This window comes from Heliangelus exortis, chromosome Z, assembly GCF_036169615.1.
Source record: "Heliangelus exortis chromosome Z, bHelExo1.hap1, whole genome shotgun sequence".
Lineage (NCBI taxonomy): Eukaryota > Metazoa > Chordata > Aves > Apodiformes > Trochilidae > Heliangelus > Heliangelus exortis.
The window spans coordinates 13,936,755-13,961,577 of record NC_092454.1 but is presented as its reverse complement, the minus strand read 5'-3'; the positions used below and the strand labels follow the sequence as shown (position 1 = coordinate 13,961,577).

General features: G+C 40.5%; 1 protein-coding gene across 9 annotated transcripts in view; it reads left to right on the top strand.

Moving 5' to 3' along the window:
* Nucleotides 1-24,823, top strand: part of LOC139790090 (leukemia inhibitory factor receptor-like) — an 84,809-nt gene that overhangs the window by 27,563 nt on the left and 32,423 nt on the right. For 4 of the 9 annotated variants that reach the window (XM_071731377.1, XM_071731372.1, XM_071731380.1 and 1 more), the window contains one exon: nucleotides 13,091-13,190. The gene's annotated coding sequence lies outside the window, so the exon portion shown is untranslated. Of the gene's footprint in view, nucleotides 1-5,032; nucleotides 5,235-5,411; nucleotides 5,720-5,911; nucleotides 6,045-13,090; nucleotides 13,191-14,283; nucleotides 14,393-24,823 lie in introns of those variants that run through there. The other 5 variants (XM_071731376.1, XM_071731374.1, XM_071731378.1 and 2 more) reach the window with 5 other exon arrangements.

Sequence of the window (24,823 nt, the reverse complement as noted above, 5' to 3'; positions counted from 1 at the left end):
TGATTGATGGGAATGGCATTACATTGGAAACAGACCCAACATCACAGTGACAAGAATTGCTAAATAAGGAGTTGAACTTAAAGTTGCACAGAGCAGGGGTGTATGTTTGGTGTTATACACTGATGCTGGGGAGGCAACTGAGGGCTTTGCAATATTAAGAGTATATGAATGTCTGAAATATTTTCAGTATCTTTTATTTGCAGATTTCCATGCTTCTCTGGCTATTACAAATCTAAATTAACTTTTGACTCTCATAAATCTTAGTATGAAGTTAGGCCTTTACACTACCATGCAAAGCAAGCCTCTTCAATTTCTTATCCATAAATCAGACTTAAGTCTAGGACTGCTTCCACCAACCCTTCCACAGTCAGTAAGATTGTTACCATTTGCTGGTGTTTCTTCAGGAATTTATATTTAGCTTAATTTCTTTCCAAGAACTATCTTATTTCACTGACCTGAAGACTGACCTCTTATGCTACTGTATGGGACTCAGCAATGGGTTACATCCAACACAATGATTAAGCATGGGCTGAACTTCACACTGCCAGTATAATCAACTGCAGGATGGAATAAATGCTTAGATTAGGAAGCAGGCCTGAAACTGTTAATGAGTTTACAGCATGTATGTTGTTTTAGCAGACGAGAATCCCATCTCAGGTCCCATCTCAGCCACTAGGTCACAATAGTGACTGTAGGCATTTGTAAGTGAAGTATTGAGATTCATCTGGCTGAAGTACAAGTGGAAATGCATGGATGTGGAAGCATCAGAAGATGCACTAATGAAAGGGTGGAAAGATCTAGAACTAATGTGCATGATGGGCATGAACAATAACAGTCAAATCAAGGAGCTGTGAGGAGTGTGTGGTTTACACTGAGACCACATGGTTAAGACTAGAAGTACACTCTGCTCGGTCTGCTAAATACATAGTATTGGCAACTCACCACCCCCAAAACTAACCTTTGATAACAGTGGTTCAGATAACATCTTCTTGAAAGGAAGAGTAACCACGCAGATGGCAAAATGAGGAAATAAAGCAATGGGCAGAAATTATTCCAAAGGTTCCTTGAGGACAAGGCAAGCAAGGGTCTGAGGCAAAATCATTGCATAAAAAAAACTTGACTCAGGAAGATATAAAAGATCCATTAAAAGAAAAATTGTTGTTGCCAGTCAAAACAGACTCAACATACCTAGTAAGGACCCAAAATCTGGTGCCCCTTGTCCTCTGTCCTAGGCACTAATGACTTTGGTCAGAACACTTGCACATAAAGATCGCTTTACCTTCACTACATACCAGAAGAGTCCTATTACTGGTCATAAATCCAGTATTTCCACTGTATTTTTCAGGCACCCGAGGCAAAAGTTTTTCTAGTGAAAGGAACAGAAGTGTGCCTTCAATTTAATTGGTTTTGGCAAGTGGTAGTTTTTTTCCCATTCCTTTTTAAATTCATGGCACTATCTCAGTTAGTGCAGGTCAGTAGATCAAAGTCCTTCACTGCAAACACAAAAACCACAATAGACCATATGGTTTTCCTGTAGACAGGGGACACCAGGGAATTTTTTGAAGCTCTTTAGCAATATATTGCCAACATGTCACTGGGTTTACAGGCATAGGCCCCTAATGATAAGAAAAATTCTCTGTACTTGAAAAATATTAATTACAAAGAGTTTATTTCTCTAGGGTCAGTGTATACTCATTTCCAAGAATAGTTCTGTGCCAGACTGACAACACAGGGATGCTTCCACTGAGACCTCATAGGAAAGAGCTGTTTCTTTGTCAGTGCACCAAAACACATGCACCATGCACAGTACTTGAGGTTATTCTTGGCATGAACAGGGACTACTCTTGCTCTTATCACAGACAGCGTGAGTTTTGTTATTGGCTTTCCTGAATACATTGTGAGATCCCAATTTGCTTTGTTGGTTGTATTTCTCTGGTGGTTGTAAAGGCTAGTAGGAGTACTACCTCTCACACTTCTGCCTAAACTGTACAGCTTGTAAAATGTGTGTACAACTTTTCAGCAAAGAAGTTTTTTAATATCCTGTATTGGCTGGAGGAAAGTGGGTGCCAAATACAACTGTGAAATGGGAAACAATGCACAAAGGAAAAGTTCCAGAAGATCAACACATCCGTTCCTTTTCTCTGCCATAAATAACCAACACACCCTTAAATACAAGACTAAATGGCTCCAGGAAACTCTCATTAATGACAAGGTCTTAGCTGGGCTTCTCACTTTCATTTGAAATTTACATGCCCTGAGAAGTTTTGTCTAACCTACACACAGATATGTTTTTCTCTGAGTAATAACAATTATGGAGATAAACTAGGATAAAATAAACTAGCCTAATATGCAGAGAGACCTAAACTTTCCTCTCTCACTCTCCAAAATATTAATGTTGGAAGGCACAGCCCTGCTGCTATTAAAATCAATGGCAAAATCCTACACAGATTATATAAAGATACAGTGTGCATTCCAATATTTGTCCTTCAGTTTTCTGGAAACCAGAGATAATACAGGAAACAAAATAAATGGCCTGCATTTACATACTACATGCAGATAAGTGTCATTATAAAATGCAGCAGCTATGATATTTTACAGGAAGGTCTCATAATGAGACAGAATGCATAGACAGCATATTTTCAGAAGTAGTAGGGTAACTGGACCATTCATTTTTCGAGGGGAAATTAACATATTTCACTATACAAAAAAGATATGACTGATACCAACCATCTGTAGTGTTATTACCTTCGAATTTGAAGTATATAGGCTTGTCTTAAATAGGATCAGATCTAGAAAGGTTCTTAACTTCCAAGTGGGTCATTAAAAATTAAGTCATTAATAGAGTATCAAAACCTTAAAACCATTCCAGGAGCTACCCCTGCCTCTGATTTCTCCTGGAAGCTTCCTCACATTTCAGAAGCACATTTTTCTGCTTAAAAAAAAAAAATTCCACACCTCTTAGCCCAGTTTCTCTATGGAAGAGAAGCTGCCTTGATGATTAATAAGAGAAAATAGTAGAAATTACTATTCCTTGATTTTATCATACAGAAAATGAGCCAGACCTGTCACAATTACTCATGGTACACAGCGTACAACCTGTATGGTACAGAGCTTCCTGACAAGTGACATGCTTGGTGAGCTTTTACTAAAGGTGAAATAACATGAGCTGCAGAAAAGAAAGGTGATAAAGTTTCATTTAACATTTTCAATGCTTTTGAAAAAGAGTTCTTGTGCTGCTTTCATGATTAGAAACCTCTAATCTGTCACTCTGTCATTCATGGCACAGGTACCAGATGCAACCTTCTAAGCCTGGGATGCAGACTCTAGCATAGGCACCATGGTACAGTCAATGAAGCTTGGAATGAGAGAGGAAGCAGTTGTCTTGGACAGGTCACATAGAAGGAAATGGAAGGCTTTCTCCCCAAGCCTTCTGGTACTATTGGTACTCCCAGTTACACTGTGGTGTGGCTGATGTTGGAAAACGGGCAGGAGGGCTTCTGGGCTAGAACAGGGCTTGTTCTAAGCCATTTGGCCTAGAAAATGCCAAAATGGTCTTAGGCCATTGACATACCAAACCTCAACACCTAGAGTGAAGTCTAGAAGACAGTATTGGCCACTCAGCAGACCTTCGCAGTGGGTAGTGATTTGGAACTGTTAAGATCTTAATGATATGCTGGAAGGGTAACTGCTTAAACCTACTACATGTAAGAATCCCAAGAGAACTTTCTTAAAGTCTGTACAACCTCGGACACTGAATACTTCAATGTGCATAAGAAGGCATCATCTTCTGATTGGGATTCACAGACCAGGGTTTCTCTCTAAATCCTGTTTTAAAAAAACAAGACACAACTCCCTTTCTATGAATGGTATATGTATAAGGAGTCTCAATCCTTTCTCTTGAGAGTGTGATATAGGTCAGTAAAGAGACAACTGCCTCAGGATACAAGGCCTGAAGACAAGTGTGCTCTTGAGCCAGAAGATCTGAATACATGTTTAGAAGCATGACCTAACCACAAGGTTTGAGACTCTTGCTGGCCTACTGAAGCTTCAACTTTCTCTGCACAAGCAAACACACTGGAAATGAAACAGTGAAAGATTTCTTCTCTACAAAACAGCCTGTTGCACAGTACGTGCAGGGTGGCCAAAGACTGTTGGGACCTGAAATCATCTGCTTAGCCAAGATGCAACACCGGTCTGGCCCAGGACCTTCATACAAGTATTTGCAGTTCTTTATCAAGCAGATAATCAGAAAAACAATGTACAGCAACTTGGAAACCCTCTGTTGGAAAACTGAAGCAGAAAAATGCAAGGAAAACTGATGAGTTACTTTTTCTCCCCATTCTGCTGTGGTTTACTGGGGAACACGAGAGGAGCCACAGGCTTGCCAATTTTTCTGATTTTATGGGCCCCATGGTATATATTTTTTTAATTGCCTCACTCTTGAGACTGTGGGATTGTGGGGATTTCAAGTTCAACTTAAAAGAGAGGCTGGCATGTAGCTGCTGTGGCCTCAAAGAAATGTTGGAGGTCAAGTCCCAGACCTCAAAAACTAGAGGCAAACACAAATGGCAAAATGCACCAACAAAAGCCAGGGTTAGGAAGGCAAGGCCGACCACTTCAAACCCTGGAGGGGCTGCAGCATTGGAGATACTCAAGATATTTTCCTAAGAATATTTGACCGTATCAGGGGAAGAACTTCAAGTTATGATGAGGTCAGCCCCATGCCTAAAACCACCGATTATTATTAATAATATCTGCAACAGTCTCTCAGCGCTCCACCGGGGACCTCACCGGCCGCGGCAGCACCTCTAACAACTCGGTCCTCACTAGACGCCGGCTTCACCGCTAATGGCGATGCCACCGTCAAATTCGGTTCGGACCGATAAAATCAGTCCCACCAGCGGTACACCTCGGACGAGCAGCGGGCCCGGGCAGAGCCGCCCGGCGGGAGGTGTCGGTGCCCCTGGGGCAGTGCCGGGGGCGGTGGAGGCGCCGGGCGGTGCGCGGCTCAGGCTCCTCCCGCAGGCATCCCGCCAGCCCTTCTCCTCCATCCCTCCCTCCCTCCTTCCTTCCCTCCCTCCCTCCTTCTCTCCCGCCCCGGCTCCATCCCTCCTTCCTGTCGGCGCTGCGCACTGCTGCCCGCCGGAGCTGGGCCGCCCGGGACAGCGCCGCGGGCTGCCCCGCACACCCCCCTCGGCATGAGGCTGCCGCAGGGCACGGCCAGGCGGCGGCGGGTGAGTGCCAGGCCCCAGGGCCAAGGCCGACGGCGGCCCCGCCGTAGGGCTCCGCTCGCACCTGGGAGGGGGCGGCCCGGGGGAGGACGCGAGAGATGCCCTCTCTATCCCTCCCTCTGCCCGCCCCGGGGAGGTGCCCGCGAGGAGGGGCGAAGGGGGATTGGCAGCCGAGCCAGGACCAGTCGGGGCAGCGGGGGGTTTCCGAGCCCCCCTCCTGCTTCCCTGCTTCCCTGGTGGCGCGGGCGCTGCGGCTCGGGGCTCGGCTGGGGTTGGGGGACAGGTGGTGGCGGCGGCGAAGGCAGCGGCGCCGGGGGTCCCAGACGTGGCGGGCACAGACCGTGGCAGCGGCCCCCGGGGACACGGCGAGGAGACCGGCGGCTCCCCTCGGCCGCTGCCCGGAGCCTGCGGCTTAAATAGAGGCTGTGTTTTGTCAACAGCTCATTCTGCTGGCAGGCAGGTTGGTTGGTTCAAGGACTGAATAGCGGGTAAATAGTATTTATGCGTCTTTATATGCTTTTTTATTATTATTATTATTTTATTTTATTTTTTAATAAGTTAGCACCCTTCCAAAAAGAGGGGAGCTTGGGAGGCGAATCCGAAGTCCCTAGTGCGGTGGAGGAGCATCCGGACACGCTGCGCACCTCGCCGCACGCTGGCTGCGCAGGGACAGCGGCGCAGTGGCGGCTCGCTGGCTCTATCTTGAGTGACTGAATTTCTAATGTGTTTAGAGACAGTGTTTAAAAAAGATCTCTCTGAGCCTTTAAGGTAGTTCTGGAAAGAGCGTCAGTCCCTCGTGAAAATTAAGCGTGTGTAAGTAAATTCGGACGGGGCATATTGTGGTGCCATTCTGTTTGTTGGCTTTGGTAGGAACTGGTGATTTGTTATTTGTTTGGTTGTTTTTTTTAATTGTAATTGGTAATGGATGCCTGGGAAGTTTGCTATAAATGGGAGTAAAGCTCTACATAGATACTATAATCATCTAGTGCTGGCTACAGTTAGGCTGGGAACTATTGTGTAGGAATTGTTGCTTTGATTCTTTTCGTCAGACTGTCACACTTAGAAATCTCCATTGCAAAGATAGTCAAATATGCATGTTCCATAACCAAGCTGGTGGTGTCCTGTCAAATTTCCTTCAAGGGAGCATGGCATTGGGTAGCTTTCTGCTGTATTTGAAACACAGTTTGTTACACTTACCTAAGTAAGGCAGTATGTCTTGCCTTTTGACATCTCACCACCTGGAAGTCTCTTCTGCCTTATTCTCTTCACTGTAAAAGAATTCTTTAAATTCTTCTTAAAACCTTAGTTCAGCTCCACAGAATGAATCCAAACTGTTAATCAGACTTTGCAGGTTTACTAGCTATGAGGAAGATTAAGGTCTCTGTTCCCTCTGAAATCAGCATGTGGCAATGCCAACTGAGCCAGTGTGTTGTTTAATGTAGATCCATCAGTGCACGTGTGCTTTACATATAAAGCTTTGCACATCCTATGGGGAAGAATGTGTGAATGCTGTGTTCTGCAAACAGTCTGTGCTTTACTTACCTTCTCAACTATTGTATGGTGTATGATTTCAATGATAAAGATAAGGTTTTATTTCTGTACATTTTTGGTGATAAAGATAAGCATGCACATAGAAGAATCTTGGACTGGGCCCCAATGTGAAACAAGATTAAAACAAAAATTGTGTTTGATGAGGGGAAGGGTTAGGATATGGAAGAGGCAGAAGAAACGCAGGAAGTGGATCCATGAAACAAGTAGTGCATATCTGCAGTTGGTTAATATTGCTTAGCATGGGTTGCCAGTCATTAGCTGGGTGTGGGTCTGCAGGTTGCTTCTGGGAGGTGCACTGAGGATACAGAGAAGAGACAGTGTAGTGTCAGTAGGCTGTAGGGCTATGATATCTAAACTGCAAAAATGTTGCAGAACTCCACAGCTGGAAAGCTTAAAAAACACTGACTTGGAGCTGGTTTCAGCAGAGCTTCTGGACAGTGTATATGACCTGATTCTTTTTGATTTTGATTTCTGTTAACTTAGTCTTTACATCGTTTCATCTTATCACTGTTCCACCTTATTCAAACTTTCTATCAGTGTTACTAAGTGATAAGAATTTCCATTGTGCGCTCTCCAAACATATTGCTTCAGTCACTTAGAGCAGCCAGTGGCAAGCACTATCTGAGTCAGACTGTGCAAAATCCCTTTACAGGTGTGCTGAGGTAAAGGGAGAGACTTAACCTTTAGGTGAGGGCATTTTTGCAGACTTGACAAAGGGAAGTCAGGAATATGTGAGAACAGAAGTATGGGTAGATAGGCTCTCCAAGAAATCGAGGGAAACTTAGTTTCACAGGTATGAAAGCTGCTACTGTTACTTGAGCAGGGAATTCCTGGGGTTTTAGTTTTCCATTGCTGCATGAGTTACAATCTATGGCTCAGATCTGTTTCAACATCATCAGGTCAGGGCTTTAGTAAATGTAAAAAAAAAAAATCTGAATTTATTAATATCCACAGGTAATACTAGAATTCAGTCTGTAAATCTATTAGAAGCATCTATCTTAGACCATGAGCATTATATTGTTTAATCCAGTGGATGTCTCTGACAACAGGTTTTGTGCTTTATGTGAAGATGTATTTAAAACTGTTATGTAAGAATTCCACCTGAACAATTAAAAGGTACCTCAAGAAGAAACTGTCTGGCAGTCTTAAACAATTTGGATGTTTATAAACAGTGACTGCATCTTGCTGACTGCAGTGCATCACAAGGCTGATGCAGATGGATTATGTTTTTCTGCAAATGACTGAGTAGATGATGTGACCAGGTAAATGATGTTATTTTCCAATTGTGCTGTGTGATACTGCTCAGTGGAATGCAGAGGATGCTGAATTCAGTGGTTCCTGTTCTGTTGATATATTGGTTGGATGAAAGCAAAAATTAACTGATACAATTCTAAGAGATCGTTTGTAATGGTCTTACTTAAGTTGCTAAAAGGCAGCTTTTGGATAATGGAAGGAAAAGCAGAAATTAGAAATCAGGAAACTTCTTCGAGGTAGTTTTGTTCCATTTTCAGTAATACATATTGATCTAGGACAGTTACAATAGGAACACTGGGATCTTAGATTCAGGCTGATACTAAAATGCAGTTGATTCAAGTGAGGGGATGTAAATTAGCAGAAGAAGGAAAGGACTGATGAAAGAGGATGTAAGATACTCGCACAGGTGGAAGCATTGAGACCTCAAAGGAGATGGTGGTGTTTTTTTGAGAGAGGACACTGTTGCTTGTGAGTTACACATAAATTTGTATACCAGGGGACATGGAGAACAAGTGTGAAAGTAACACTTATTCCTGTTTCTATCATTAGCTACAATTAATTGAACTGATCTCATCTTTTGGTGCATCTTTTTCCCTGCGATTTAGTTATGAATCATTTTTACTGTTTGGCATCAAATTTCTGTCTAAGAAAAATAACTTACTTCTAGATAAGTCTTGACAGGTGATTGTATGCCCCAAGTCTCATTGGTGTGTCGATTTAATATGTAAAAGATAAATAGTCCTTGGGAGCAGGTCCTGGAGCCTGAATGTGTGCCATCTCACAAGGACATGGTGCCCTTCTCTGAGTCAGTGGTTACTTCAGCCCGTGAACAAAAAGTCACCTCCAGAAGTCATCTGCATTATTTTTCTGACTGTATCTTTAAACAAAAGCAATGGCTACTGCCTTTTCAGGGAAACCTGATTCTGTGGTTCTGCACACATTTCAGATAGAGGCAGGGAAATAATTGCTTTGGGAATCTTGAGTGTCTATGCATCAGGCAGGTGTTGGTGCCCCTGTCAAAAATGAGACTCTACATCTCTGCATGCTGTTAAGTACAAAATTTATCATCACTGCTCTCTCTTACAAATACTTAGCTGCACCTAAATGGGATTTTGGAACATGTTTGGTTTAGGTTTAAGCATCAAAGTTTCCACTTTCATAGGTTCTAGGATGTCCCCAGGGATCTCTCCCAGAACCTTATGGATCTCTTGCAGAGTCATTAACACTGCAGTGGCAGGGATATATGAATTCCTAGATGGCCAGAGCTGTTTTTCTTACCTGCCTTTGTGAGGATGGGGGGGCAGCTAGGATACTGATCACTGGCAAATGCAGAGGTTCCCATGATCTTCACCTTCCTTTCTTAACTTACAAACTAGTGGATATTAATTGCAATGACTGATAACTGGAGGTTTTGATCTGACACTGAGTAGAGTTTCCAGGGACTGTTTTTCGTACCCACCATCAGTTTTTTGCTGATCGCAGCTGTCCTCCCTCTCTGGAAAATTTGCAGTCTGTAAAATTATAGGGTGTGGGAGCCCTCCTGCTGAGCATCTACAGGGTCCTTGCACTCCCTGCAAGAACCAGAAACTCTCAGCAGGGGCTTCTGCCACTTAGCTGCTGTCTGCCTTTCCCTGCTGCTGTCTCTTGGAATCACTCCTAGTAGTGAGTGGATTTCACTGCAAGGAGAAAGTGATTAAACTAAAAATAGCTTATAACCCATTGGTATGAATGTTGGTCAGGGTGTAAAGTTTTGAAGGGCATATGTCTCCCCTCCTTTCCAGGCACGATCTGGAGCTGGCATTGGAGCGAGGTCAAAGACTGTTGCTACAACAGAAGCAGCTTTCCATTATCCCACAGGCCAAGAACTGCTGAGTTGTCAGCTGCTGAGTCCAAATTGTGCCTTTTACCTCAGGGAGCCCAAGTTATAAAAGCACGTGTCATGGAAACAAGGACAGCACTGTGGCAATTCCCTGCTCCTTCTGCCTGCCTCCCCACCATGCCAAAACCCAAACCCACAGCACAGCCCACAGCAGAGGGTGGGCAGGTTGTGCTGCCAGCTTGGTGTTGGGAGAGCCCTTGGGAGCAGGACAGCTCCCTCCTCCCATGGGCCATGTGTTGTCAGGGAGTGGAGCTTCTCTTCTGACCTCTAAACCCAGCAATTTCGGGGCAGCTTCCAGCACAACTGAAGAGCACAGCCTTTCAGCTGACCTTGGCCTCCTGAAATTTCCTGTAGTCTTCAGTAGTTAAAATAGTGCTTTTTTGTGTTGCTTTTATGCTGCAGCATTTTCCTCACCAGACAAATAGTTTCACTGGTACAGTGACATTGATTAGGTAATTATTGTAGGGTTTTGATAGTTCTGGTGTTTTGTTTTGGGTTTGTTTTTTTTATGCTTCTAGATTGATGAGCAGCATTATACCAATGTTCTCTGTCAGTGTAGCTTATTGCATTGTGATCAGGAGTCAGAACCATTTTCTTTTGGAATACACTTTTATTCCTAAAATAGAGGTGCATATTTATGCTAGCTGTGTACCTATATTTTCCCTGGTTATATCTGTGTAATCTCAACTGAACTTTAATAGGTTTGTGTGATAGTTGCCTGGTAGTTTGTGGTGCATAATCATGAAATTTAATTAAAGAAATATATTTGTACAATGTCTTAGGGTGACAAATAATGTCAGAAAAGTATGCTGGAACACTGCTTCTGCTTGCATAGTGTTGTTGTTATTGGATAAGTTACTTAAAGTTGTAATAAAAGTGCAAGTAACAAGGATGGTTGAAGACTGTTGATACTGTCAGGCTGTTTCAGAAATGGTCCGTGTTTTGCTTCTGGACCTCAGCCATCCATCTGAACAATTTTTGCTCACTGAATAAGTCAATTATCTCCCTCCAAGAGGAAATGCAGGCTCAGTTGACTAGGTAGCATGGTTAAACATTTATTCTGGGTGGTGTGGATATGGCCTATGGCAAGCTGAGCTATCTTGGGGATAGCCTGGGTAGGCAGTTGCCTTTTGGGGTTGGTGGGTGGTATCTGCCTTAGCCTGGCAGCCCTTCTTTCTTACAAACAATACCTATGTGGTCACCGAGAAGCTCTTATGCCAAGACATCACTGCTGTTCAGCATGTGATGTAAGCCTGTATATATGGCTGACCACAGATTTTTCCCTCTGAACTGGGTGATCTAATGGCCTCTCTTAACTATAAAATCAGTGAGGACAGAACTTCAAAATATCTTTTTCAAATAATTGGTCTTAATATTACTGCAGGGCAAAAATGCTGCTTAAATCAAATGAACTTCAGAAGAAAATTATAGTGGTCAGTATTATAGGTGGGGCTTCTGCAGACTCTGAAGCCCGAAGGTGAATATAAGTTACAATTATTCCAGCTACAACTGATTTTCACAATATTTCATGTTTTGGATCAAGTTCAGCACTTGCGGCAAAAGAGGTGTTTGACCTCTGAGGTTTTACAGCCACTCTGGAGCTAAACCTAAGGAGATAAGCTTTTAGTGTTTAATCCTAGGCAAAAAGAGAGAGGGGGAGAGAGAGAAGCAACAAAACAAAAATGTGATTTTTTTTTTATATTGTAGACTTCGGTATTGTCTTAAGTTATGTGCAGCAAGCACTGAAGTACGGTGTGTGTGTGAGGTTGGCATAAAAGTCAAACTCTTTTGCTTCTGCTGGGGTTTCTGCAGGTTCTGAGTATAATAATATCTGTTCCCTAGAGTCTACCTGTTCCTCTTCCTTTTCCCCTCCGTCCCCCTGCTCCATACTCTTCCAAAGGTCATGGCTATGAGAAGTTTAGTGTACAGGTCTCCAGGCACGTAACTCATAATTCATCTGCTAGAACAGCATTGTCACAGTTCCCAATATAGAACAGCCTTCTCCAAATTAAATGCTATTGGCCAGTTTTTTTAAAAAAATGCTGAGAAATTTTTGAAATATATTTTTGACCAACTGTTGCCCTATGCTTCAAATGCAGTATCACTCTGGATGTAAATCCAGCAAGCTGTCATGTGACTCTTATTTTAAATCTGATCTCAAAATCTGGAGTTTGTCCCCTGTCTGTTGTCTTCCTTCACTATTAAAATGAAGCAATGTGCAAGATTTATGCTGATGTAGTCTGGTGTTGGTGTAATGTGAACCTGAGACTTGAATTTTGGAACACTTGTATTGAGCCCATATTTAGATTTATTTAGGAGAGCATCCAATCTTTTTTTTTATTTTTTTCAGTTCAGCCTATCCTTGAAGAGCTTTGCCAGTACTTAGTTAATTAGCTTCAGTTTTGAGTGGAGTTCTGTTGCATGGCACGGACTCATATCTGATGTATTGCGGGTTATGTTTAAATCCTTTTGCTGTGTAGGTAGTTGAAAACTGTGATGAACAAGTAACTTATTTGAACCAAATAGTTGCACTGTCTTAGGCTTTGCAACAACAGACAATCTCTCAGACTCAGACTGCTGTAAGTAATAATTTGTTTTTGTGTATAAATTGACTTTGTACTGGATAAAACCATGTCCACTGCTAATGAGCAGCTAGTTTTTCTCATGTGCTGTTGGATCGGGTGCTTTTGTAAGGCAGCCTCACCCGTACAGAGTTGATTGTGAGGACTTCTATTTTTAGTGACTCTTCAAGTATATATTTGCTTGATCTGTGATAACTAGTACTTTGAAAATGGATTAGTTTTCTGGTTGTTTCCCCTTATTTCAACTAATGAGTAGTGCAGCTGGTGTTAATATGCAAACAATGTGTCCTTGAAAGTGTTAGATTCTTGTCTGTTATCCTTTTGCTCTACTGTATGCATGCTTGCTAATCAGTAGGTAACTGGGCTGGATGGAGTTGGACAGTGATTACTGCAGGGAAATGGGAGCAAGCACTGAGTGTTACAATAGCCGACTGTAGAATTAGGTCACTAACACGCTTTCAGCAAAATATTGTTAATTCTCCTCTCAATACACTTAAATGTAGAAGCTGTGTTTATAATTCCACATCTTTTCTGAGTGATCCTCTAGTGTAGCGTTCTTCCTGATGGACTATACATGAATCTTTTCATTTCAGGTACCTAATGTGACTGCTCTGTTCAGCACTTGGCTCTCCCATACTGAAGACTAAGGACAAAGCCTGTCACAGGCTCCTGTAGCTGGGCTTCTGCCAAAATGTAAGTGTATGCATACCTTTATTCATAAGGCAGAATTAGTCATATGCTTATGTGTTTGCAAATTCAGGAGTATTATGTGTATATATGTGGTTACTGAGGCTTATTATCTTGCATAAATCAGCTGTTGGTTAGTCGTGAGCAGGACTCTGTGGCTTTCAAATACCTTTTTGTCAGAGGGCACAGGTGATCTCTGATAACATTTTGCTTGTTTCATGAGACTTGGGAAATAGAATTAATAAGATACTGCTAAACCCAGACACTCAATATACTGATTAATAAAAATTTAAAAGGTATTGGTAATAATTGCTTCCAGATGATCTTTTGAAGTTATGTCCATTATTTTTTACCATGTTTAATGATAGTCAATTATGGCTGTGTTTTTGGAAGTCTTATTTGGCAAAAAAAGATACTTTTAACTAGGATTTCTAATATGTATTCATACCTCTGATCTCCTCTGCTGCAGCTGGCAAAAACTTTCTGTATACATTATTCTATAGTCAAATATTTAGGGCTTCTAAATATGTTTTACAAAAACAATCCTTGAACAGATCCAATGTATGGCTCTTTAATATGGAAAATTGCAGAAATGGGAAAAAATAGAGTACTCTCCAAAGATGTTTGAGGCAGTGTTATTATTAAATGCTATTTGGGTTCTAATGACTTAATTCACAGTGAGACTGTGAAGAGGATATCACAAACGCAAGAAAAACAGAGAGGTCAGTGTTTCATACCGTGAAATCGACATTAGTGGTTTCATAGGTCTCTGGAATTAGATGGGTAAGCTAAGTACATGCTTGGCCTTGTGAGTCATGCACTGTGTATCTGGAAGGACCTGATTAGCTGCATAAAAAGCAGAAATTTCCTAAATAATACAATAATGGAAAAGAAAATAATTTGAAGCAGAACATGTTGTTCATGTAACTTAACTGAAAGGTAAGTCATCCAGTTAACTCCCTGTTCTCTGCAGTTAGGTTTTCCCTTGTTCATGCCTTCTCCCCCTGTGCACCTCAGTCTTTAGTCACCAGAGGGATCATTTAGAATTGTCGCACGTCTCTTGTTCCCACAGTTGGACTTGCTCAGCACTTTGGAAACAATAGCTGCTTCATTGCTGAGTCGTGAAACAAAAAAGTTAAACATATCAGCAACAATGCATGAAAAATGAGATGAGCCTTCCATGGGAAGAGATTTTTCCATTCCAATGTGTAGGTATATAGGATTTATTGGTGACAGAAGCTAGTAAGTAAGAAATCCTTCTTTTGTACATCATCTGACCAGCTCAGTGCAGAGAGAAGTAAACCATGAGATTTCCTAATAATAGCAGGAAGGAAGAACCCTGTTAAACAGAGATAGCAAAGCTGGAATGACTTGTGTGTATAAAATCCAAGGTCATTTTTCCCTTTCCACAGCCCTTTTTTATAGTCACCCTTGAGATGAGAAAGAAAAGAGATCTTCAGGAGAATAATTTTTTTTTTAAGGGAGCATTGAGGGATGAAGCAGATGTATCAATGGTCATGTGAAAATGATGTGAAGATGTCAGGTAAAGTGCAGTTGTGGCTTTGAAGGTTTCTGGTTTGCATTCTTACTGTAAGTGTGAGACAGGTCAGGAGAGGCTTATGGAACAGACTCACTGTATGCCCTATCAGTAGTAGTCTCAATTTTCTGCAAGCTGCTTTCAGTTTTAAATGAGGTGTGGCATCATTAGCCCTAGAGACACTGCTGCCTCAGCACTTGCTGATGGATTATTTACAGGGAATCAATTCACTGCTCTTGCTAAGTCCTATAAGGAATGACAGAAAAGCATTGATTTATTTTATAGAAGTAAAAATTATACATATGGTTACCTACCCATCTTGTATATTATTTTAAGATGTTCATCTCTGCTTTCTTTTTCTCCTTTTGCTGAGAGTTATTTTCATGATAGTTTACTCAGGTGTTTTATCCCCCTTCAGAGTAATTGATAGCAGTGTTTTCCATTCTGAGACCCTCCAGAAACAGCTTGAGAGCTACTACTTTGTTGACACTGTGCAAAATGAAAAAACTTTCTAAGAAAAATAAATCCTACCAACAGAGAAGTAGTGAACTTCTCATTTAGAGTATTCAGAATACATCTAGGATTTTTTTAGCATCTTTTTCGCTCTTTTTTTGTTTGAATCAGAGTCATTTAGGAGAAACTGAAAACAAAATTTAAACTTTTTAATAATTTTCTTAAAAACAATGTCCTGCCTAAACTGAATATTTGTCCTAAATTACTTGAGATTGAAAACCAGGTGTTATTTTAATTGTGATACAACTGCATCTTGTGCCTTTGGCATTGTGGTCAGTGATTGCAGTTAGAGCAGTACAGTTGAGGAAGTGTTTGCAGACCTGTGCATAACATGGGATAACACTAAAACTAGGTTGGTGAAGCTGTCTCTAATTCACCAGTGTCAAAGTCTATTAGAGGGGTAGAAAGGGTAACACAAATGAATCGGTTCATGTTGAGGCACTGGACTTCCAGCTGTGCTCCTGTGAGACCTAATTGGCAAATGGACTGTTAAGCCCCTTGCAAGGGACCTGAAGACCTTTACAGGAGGAGCAGAGTGGACAAGGGGCAGTAGTGTTAGCATCAGGCAGCTGGGTTAGGTGTGCCAGCATGGCCTTTGGGTCCATGGCTCTGATGGAGGCTGTGATCAGCAAGAGAAGGAGAGGGTACTGTTACCACTAGCAGGCGTGTGGGTAGGAGGGTGAGTGGGTCTTGACTTCCAGTATCTGTGCCTGTATACATGCATTCACAAGTGAAGGAGTTAATATTTATTATTTATAGCCTGGCAATGGTCTCTCTTGGGTCTGTGAAAGTTAATTAGGGAAGACACCCGATCTGATGTGTAGCGATTGTAGAAGTCGATATTTGTATTTCTGTGTACTTAAGATTAATTCATTAATTCCCACACTTTTCTGCCTTAAAAGGAGGCTGTGCATTTGTTTGCATAAATGAAAATCTGGAGGGGAATAACGTATAACTAGAACAGTCTGGGGAAGAAATAAATGCCAACTGTTATATAAATAAGCATGGACAGGCTTGTTCTGATAATTTCATACTATATTTTAGATATTCTTTCTGAGGGTAGTTTGGAAGGTGAATGGCAGCACCTGAGTGCTCGGGAGTGCAGCAGAGAGGAAAGCATTTGTTTATCTTAGTGTAAGGATAGCATACACATAATAACATGCTGCAGTACGTTTTCTTGTGACATGTCTGGTACTTAGTAAGAGTGGAAAAACTTGAGAGCTTTTAAAGTCTCAAGAAAGATGAATACTATGGGAATTTATCAGAAAATATAGATCTATAGTGTCAGGAATTGCCCATTCCCTCGATTACTAAAAAATCAATTTATTTCTCGTAAGTGACTCTCATTCCTTACATTCACTCTAAGAGGATATTGCATAACTGTTGCTTGCTATTCTCAATATATTATTTAATGTGAAAGCCACATTTCAGCATTTGATCTATTTATGTGCTGTTTGTACACATGAAGATGGACTTTCTTTGGACTTGGTTCATTGTGCCTTAAAATAATTCAAATACCACAGCTTTCATTGTAAACAATGAAGAATTCCAACCCTCAGGTCATTGCCAGTTGTTTAAAAAAAACACACTTGGAGTTGCTTCAGTAATTATCAGTGTTCTCTTATAAAACTAAATAGGCTTTTCCTGTGATGGAAAGAAGATTAAAGGTCATATAGTTCAAAATAATGTTTTGCATGTTGCCAGATTAAGGAAAATAACCTCTTCCATTTATAAGGTCAACATCTCTGTTTATTAGTTCATAAGGACATACTAGCTCAAGGGGACAGGAATTTGTAGATATCGTGACTCTTCCGAGCAACAGCAATTTTGTTTTTCAGACTTCTTTGTACAGTCTGAGTGATATGGTCTTGCTCTTGAAACTTACATCGAGTAAAGCACAACTGACTGTGGGCTGGGACTAGGTGATCTTTGAGGTCCTTTTCAGCCTGAACCATTCTGTGATTCTGTGATACTATGATGATGTGGGCAAATGACATTTTCATCTGAGTTGTGCTCTCTTGAGCACTACACAGAGACTGACTATACTCCCCAGAAATGAAATGTGCTTTGGAATTCTTAGTTAGTGGTTCATTTCAGTTATGTAAAGTGCAACAAGCACTGGAGAAGTGGGAAACCTCCTTTGTATAATTTAGTTTGATCTTAGTTTTATGCAATGTGGATGTTTTTGTTTCTCTGCTTTTTACATTCATTAAGTATTGAAAAGGCTCGCTGGGTAGTCATAGTGTCTATGGTAAGAGGTGGTTTTTATATATGCAAAGTAATTGGACTTGTGTGCCTTTGCTCAGTCTGCTTGTTCCATGCTGCATTGCAAAGCACAAGAATTCAAGGAAGTGTGTTGACCATGAGGTCACCAAATTCAATCATATCAGGAAATGTGCGTAACAGTATCAGATTTAGGCAAAAACATAAGTTGAATCCTTATAGCAGTATTAATTTGCTGTTGATAGGAAGTATTGAGAAAATTTTTGAATGGGTTAAAATACTACTGTGTAAATGAGCCCACGCTGCTTCCTTCTCCTGTGCAGCACAATAGCCTGGAAGATCAAAATTTCTCTTTCAGCTAGTAGTATCCCTTAACCTTCACCCCACTGCTTTGTTCTTTGTTCAGATGATTAGGTGTTTTCCATCTGCACCTCTAGGGGAGAAGAATCTGTGCTTGTTAATTTGTGCTGACTTCCTAAGGAAGTCAAGCTTATCTGATAACGCTTTGTCTGTCCTCTTAGCCCTGCAACAACCTTTGAACATGATGCTCAGGTTCAGTTCACTCAGAATGAGGAGGTGAGGTCTCAGCATGCTATGCCCTTAAAAGCTTGAGGAGACTCTGTGGCTGGATACAAAGAACCCACTGAGGAAATAGTTGCAAAGTGAAATCAACCTTTACTCGACAGCAGTCCAGGACTCTCTAGCGTGCCTTCTCTGATGTCTAATAAGGCATAGGGGGCAATCTGTAATAACATTTGCCTAATATGTAACAACAGTAAATTGTGAACAGGCTTGCAGCTATCCAAAAACATATTTAGACTATTTTTGGTAGTATTAGGATTCACTTGTACTTCTCAGAAGAGATTGGTTTCTATTGTTAACATCTGGAGAGCAGTGCTGTGCTCCTTGTAGTGATGGGTGTGCTTGGTGGCTAATTAATACAGGCAGGGACTTCCAAATTCAGTGGTTAGACGTCCAGTTTTCTTTTGAAAGTCTCTGTGTTCTTCTGAAAATGTCACTCTAGGATCATCAAATGGGGCATCTGGCTTGGGGACCTCTCTTGCATGATGTACACTGGGCAATACATTGACAAATTACTACAATCGGACAAGCAGTGTCCAAATTAGCCTACAGATAGTTGAAAACAGGAACAATTCAGTGAGAACAAAAGACAGAGTATGCAAAAAGTATGTATGTAGCTTGAAAAACCAAAATATGTAATCTGATAAGTTTTGGTTTAGTTGTGGTAAATTAAACCATTGATTTCTATAGAGTCTTATTGCTTTGTTCTGTGCTTTCAGTCCACTGTTCTGCCTGACTGCTCTGTCACTTTAGCATCATGGTAATGCTTTTTTCTCCCCAGCGCAGCTGCTGTTCTTCACAATTCTTTCTATAAGCTACCTGTTTTATTTCTTGTTTGGTGTGGGATTTTTTGGTTGACATGACTAACCTGAAGGAGTCTTCCATAGTACTTCTGAAGTCCTTCTTAAGGTTGCATCCATAGCTGTGATTGAACTATATGAAGTCTGCTTCTATTTCACTTTCTTCCTAAAGGTAAGCCCTAAGAGTGTCAGTTTCTTTGTGTTTATTTCTGTGTGCTGTGCTGGCCAGTAGTTTCTAGATGCTTTTGTAAAATCATCCTTGCATTGTTGTGCTTTTTCATGGATTTCTTAAGCAAATGACTTCATACCTTCCTGACCTCTGTCCTATATGTAGACACAGAATCACATAATCATTCTGGCTGGAAAAGATCTTTAAGACTATCAAGTCCAACCATAACCTAACTTTAATAACAATTAACCTAACTCTAGCAAATGCAATTCTAAGCACCACAACTGTTCCTAAGCACCACATCTATGTATCTTTTAAAACACCTGCAGGAATAGTGGTTCAGCCATCTCTCTGGACCGCTTGTTGTACTGCTTAATTGCCTCCCCTGATGCAACTTGTGGCCATTTCCTCTTGTCCTGTCACTGGTTACCTGGGAGAAGAGACAAACCTCCACCTTGCTTCAACCTCCTTTTTAGGTAGCTGTAGAGAGTGATAAGGTCTCTCCTCGGCCTCCTTTTCTCCTAACTGGGCAACCCCAGTTCCCTCAGACACTCTTCACAAAACTTGTTCTCCAGACCTGTTCCTACCTTTAGGCTTCGAGGCTCCTAGTGTTATGGAAATCCCTTGCAAAGAGTTTTCTCTTGTCTTCTTGCCAGAGGTGATGCTGCTGTTAAGCAGCTAGAGGCAAAAATGAAGAGGAAATTTTTCTCCTTATGCTTGACAGAAAACAAAAAAAAGCCAACCCAACAAAACAAAGTTTGTCTCAAAGGACTGAAAATCTGGCCTTGTGCACTCCTGCACCTTTACTGTATAACGTCTTAACACCCTGTCTTTGTTTCCTTTTCCTTATTTTTTTTTTTCTGCAGATGAGAATGTATTTGGTGTAGATAGGCAACTTGTATTATTTAATCAGCTTTCAGAGAGAGAAATAACATATTCTTGTATTAATTCCTCAGAACTGGGGGAAGCCAGATTCTCAAATGGGATTCATCCTTCAATTATAAACGAGTTTTAGTGATTCACGTCCTGCGAATCTTTTATAACATGGAATGCTGCCACATTATAAAATAGAGGGGAAGCCTGCATTTAGATTACTAGAGAGATTTTTGTCACAACTTTGGGAATTTTTTTAAGGAGATGGAGGAATGTACTCAATTGAAAAACAGCCAAACCTTCTTGAATAAATCTTATTAATTCTCCTTCCATTTTTTTTATTACTCAGCTAGCTTTTAAGTCAGACTGAAGGCTGTGGCATCAGCAAAGCTGTGCTAAAGAAAGCCAGTTCATCTTGTGTTTCTGTGTTCATTGTCTTTGCTGTCAGCTGTATTGGCAATTTTCTTCATTTCCCAGAAATGCGTATTTCTGGCGCAGTCTTTCAGATAGGGGATTTTTTTTTTCAAATCTTTGTGTTGGCAACAGTAGGATGTGTAATTTGATATATGCATTTTTATCTGGATATAGGAATGCTTTCTTTCAATTTGAAGGTTAAATTAGTATCTTTGGTCGGAGACAAGTAAATTGAGAGTTCTTCACCTGCTAAACAGAATAATTTTTTTCTTCCAGAAATACAGTTTTCATCTAGGCACATACTTAACACCTGCATTTCTGCCTGGCTGTATTTGGCATGATGGCTGTTCATTATCGCAAAAATACAGACTGGCATCAGTCTCTACATTTTTTTGGTTATGTGCTAAGTAAATATTTTTCCTTGAGAGCTTCTCGTGTTCAGTTTGAGGGTACAATATTATAATCATACCTTTAACAGTGGAGATTTTAAAAAAAAGTAACTAGAGACAATTTTTTGGCATATTTCTTCTTTTATGTTTAATACATGAGTTTTTACTAGCTTTGTGGTTTCGTCTAGTATTTGCCACTCAGAATTTCCCTAAACCTTTTGTATAAGCTGACTTTAACTGTTTTTCTTTTAGGTATCTGCTTGTGGAGCACAAAAATAGCCATTAAAAAATGTGTCCAATTACCCTCAGTTCATAGATTGTTATTTCTTTTAAAACCAAATCTGGACGGTTGTGACTGGCAGATCAGAATGTAGGCAAAAAGCAAGCCAGAAAGATTTTCTTTTTAATCTGTTATTTGTTTGTTTTCAAAGTGGTTTCCAAGCACTTGACAATGAAATACATTTGGAGACCAAAAAAGTGAAAAGGATAACAGAGCTTTGGAGAATTTATGTGCTTAGAGAACCAATTTGTTACAACTGACTGAGAAAACACTTTTGTCCTTTAAAGTGAGTTGAACATTTGGTCAGCTAACTAGAAAAAAAAAACCAAAACGCAGAACCAATTAAGCAAAACACACTCAGTAGGAGAGATACCAGTTATCTTCCTTTTTTCGTTTTCAGAGGTTAAGTCTGAAGAGGCTGGTAATGTCACTGTCAAAGAGCTGGTGCTGCTCTCATTGTCTCAGCTTGTTACAGAATCTTAAACTGTCTTTACAACTGACAAGGTTTTGAAGGAAAGCTGTCCACAAGTCCTTTCCCAGGTGTACATTATTGACTTGGAGTACATTCCCTGTCTTATCTATCTGATCACCAATGGATGCACTGAATGCATCAAAACGTTTCAAGAAATAATTTAAAAGACCACAGTTGGTATTGAGCTACCATTGGTCACCATCCACTGGCTTCAGTGATTAAGAATCTGAATTGTTTCTTTGTTAGGTTATCTTCATAAAAAGCAACTTAAAATTGCTTCTTTCTGATGGCAGTCACAAAGGCATTTCCTCTACGCTCCGAGCAAAAGTCAGATGCTGTGGCTTCTAACAATTACTGTGGAATCCTGCTTTTAGTACTCTTAAATACTGGGAGTGATATACTGAAGTTTGTCAAACCTTTTCTGCTGGTATGGCATGGATTTGTATGTGAATATTTTTTGGGTACACACACAATGTTCCTTAGAATAGGTTTATGGAAGGCTTTTTCCTTCTTTTAAAATTTGAGAAATAAGAGATCTTTTCAGGCGAGGCCTTTAAGATGAATTTGCTGTGCAAATATATACAGGCTAAGTCAGGAGGTTTGCAGTCCATTTGAGGATGAGATTGGAGTTTGAAGTATTAGATAAACAGCTACGTGGCAGTGTTATACAGTAGTATCAGGCTGGATCACACGCTGAGATTGAATCAACAAGGTCTGAATGTTGAGAGAAAAGCAAATAATGGCATGGGCTGTGTAAACATGTGCTATGCAGAGGCTTTCCTTAGAAAACCTATCATCTTGCTTGTTAGTGCTCAAGCCTCAAGGGGCAGAAATATTTCAAAGCTGAGGATGCAGCAGATTTGTTCCACAGAGAAATATTTGTTCCAGGAATGATCAGAAATCTAGAAACTGAGACTGGGAAATACTGAAAAAAAAAAAAAGTTTTTAAAGGAGGAGCTAGTAGTGACCGAGTATCACTCATCTTCTATGTAAGAGGTTGCTGTGATGCAGAGGATAGGCTGTTCTTTGTCTGCTAGAGACAGGACAGAGCAATTTGCTTAAAATGGAGTAAAAGGTAGTTGCGTAGTACATTGGGAGCACTACTGGTAGTGCCAGTGAAGTGACATGAACACTTGGCCCAAGGATATAAGATTGTTATTGGTCATGGACATTTGTGAAAAACTGCTTAGTTGCAGTTGCTCTTTATGATAGAGAGAATGGGGTAATCCCCCGTCATACAACTTTTTGAACATAAAGACATACAATGTAAAGACATTTACACTTGGAGCAACTGCTTCTGTTGTATTGCAGCCAGCGCTGGTCAAAGTTGTGCCTTCCTTTGACAATGTTGAGCTCTCTTGCCCTAAATAAATATCTCTGGCTCTTGTATTGTCCTATCCATCTTAAGAGTAAGTCTGCCTAAAGGATCACATGCTTTTCTTATCTCTAAAGGGAAAGAAAAAAATCTCCATGCCTTGTTTGAATTAGTCTTGAACCGATGGAAGGCAGTTTTGATCCAAAGAAAGTGAACTTCCTATTTTTAAATTACTTCAATTATATTTTTAAATTACTTCAATTATTTTGTGACTTTATAATTGAAACAAGCCTGTAAGTGGGTATCTTTTCTCCTGACCAGTGTCATTTGATTATGTGACATGAGGCTTCAAATTTCAGCAAGCCATAAAATGTGTATGAGAAGACAAGAGGCAGAGTCTATGCTTCTTACGAAAGATTGTGGTTTTACAAGACACTCGTCATGCTCTGCATGAAAGTGCATAGGTTCTCTTCAGTGCCAGACTGAAACAGAAATTAAAACTCTGCTTGAGTTAGGAGAAATTGGTATGACTCAAATTTCTTGTAATCCAATGCTGTGATGTTACTCATAAAACTTCAGCAGGGGGACTACTCAGTAAGCTATGTATTGAAAGAGCATGCAGAAAATCAAAAGCTTTTATTGATCCATACACACATGTACTGCTGATTCGCCTCATAAACCTGTCATGACCAAACAGGTCATGCACAATCCTGTAGAAAGTGAGAGATTAATTAATTTTGAAAACCGTTTTTCTCCCCTTCAAGTGGTACCAATGCTCTCACTTTTTGTTTATTCTTTCCCTGGCTTTTACTTAGCTGATAAAGGAATGCCAATTGATTTGATGTAAAATTTGAAATTTTATTATTTTTTACTTTTCTGCAAAACAGAAATAGCTTTTGAAGAAATACCTGAAATGGTCACAAACAGGTATAATGTACAAATACTCAGCAAATAAAAATCAGTTATTTCATTAATGTAACTCCCAGGTCTGTCTGAGTCTTCTTCATGTTTTTGATAAAGGGGGAGGTTTGTGAGCAAAGTTTAAAACTAGAGCTAACATTCCAGGCTTTTATTAGAAACATGGGCCAACATGATACAAGGATGCTGAGAGACACCAAAATGCAGTAGGAGACTTCTAGCACAGAGATTATTTTATGTCCTGGTGGAGTCTCTATTCGTCTTTATCTGAACCTGGATTTGACAAACTGCACTGTTGATTTGGCCTTTAACAAAGTTTGTCCTCTTGTGAACAGCTCTGGGTTATTTGACATAGTGCTGATATTCTTCTTGCACAGTGCAGATTGGTGAGGGTCATAAGAGCATTGCAGGCATTCCCAGCTGTCTCCTAAGGGAGAACAGCTTTTTTTTTAAAAAAAAAAAACAAAAAAAATAGTAGTATTGCAGGGATGAAGGAACATATTCCTGGTAGTGCAGAAGACATCTGTGAAAGGGGTTTAAAAGGACTTTGGTTTGTTTTTTTTTTTAATTACAGAGGCTTTTAGACAAAGTCTTTTACTCTGACAGTGATGTACAGCAAACTTTGGTGGAGACTTCTAAGACAAGGTCTGAGACTAAAAGAAGTAACCTGTACAAAATGTGAGTTTTAGAAAACTGGTCTTTAGGAGAGGCTTACTCTGCTGTGAAAATGTTCCAGCTTGGTTACTGCCAGAAGGTTCCTTGCTACCTGGGAGTTTCAGTCTCAAGAGGTGCTCAAGTCACAGGCTTTCGTGTGACAAGGAACCAGTGCACTGGGGATTGGCTTGGCTTCAGGATAAGCTTCCCTGCAGTTTTCTGTTTAAGAATAAAAACTGATGGTGGCCGATGTGCGGGTGGCATTGAATGTATTCCCCAGATCCCTCTGAACAGTTGAACTTATCTTTGGAAAACACACAAGCTATTGCTTTTCAAAGAACACATTAAATGCAGTATTCTGTATAAGGTTTACATTAAAATAAAAATTTATAGCTGTAAGTATCTTCCAGTAGATAAGTAACTCTTTATTTTTTTCCCCTTTTTTTTATTCAGATACTTAAAACTAAACTGGTTTGAGCCAGTGATCCTAAGTTTGATTC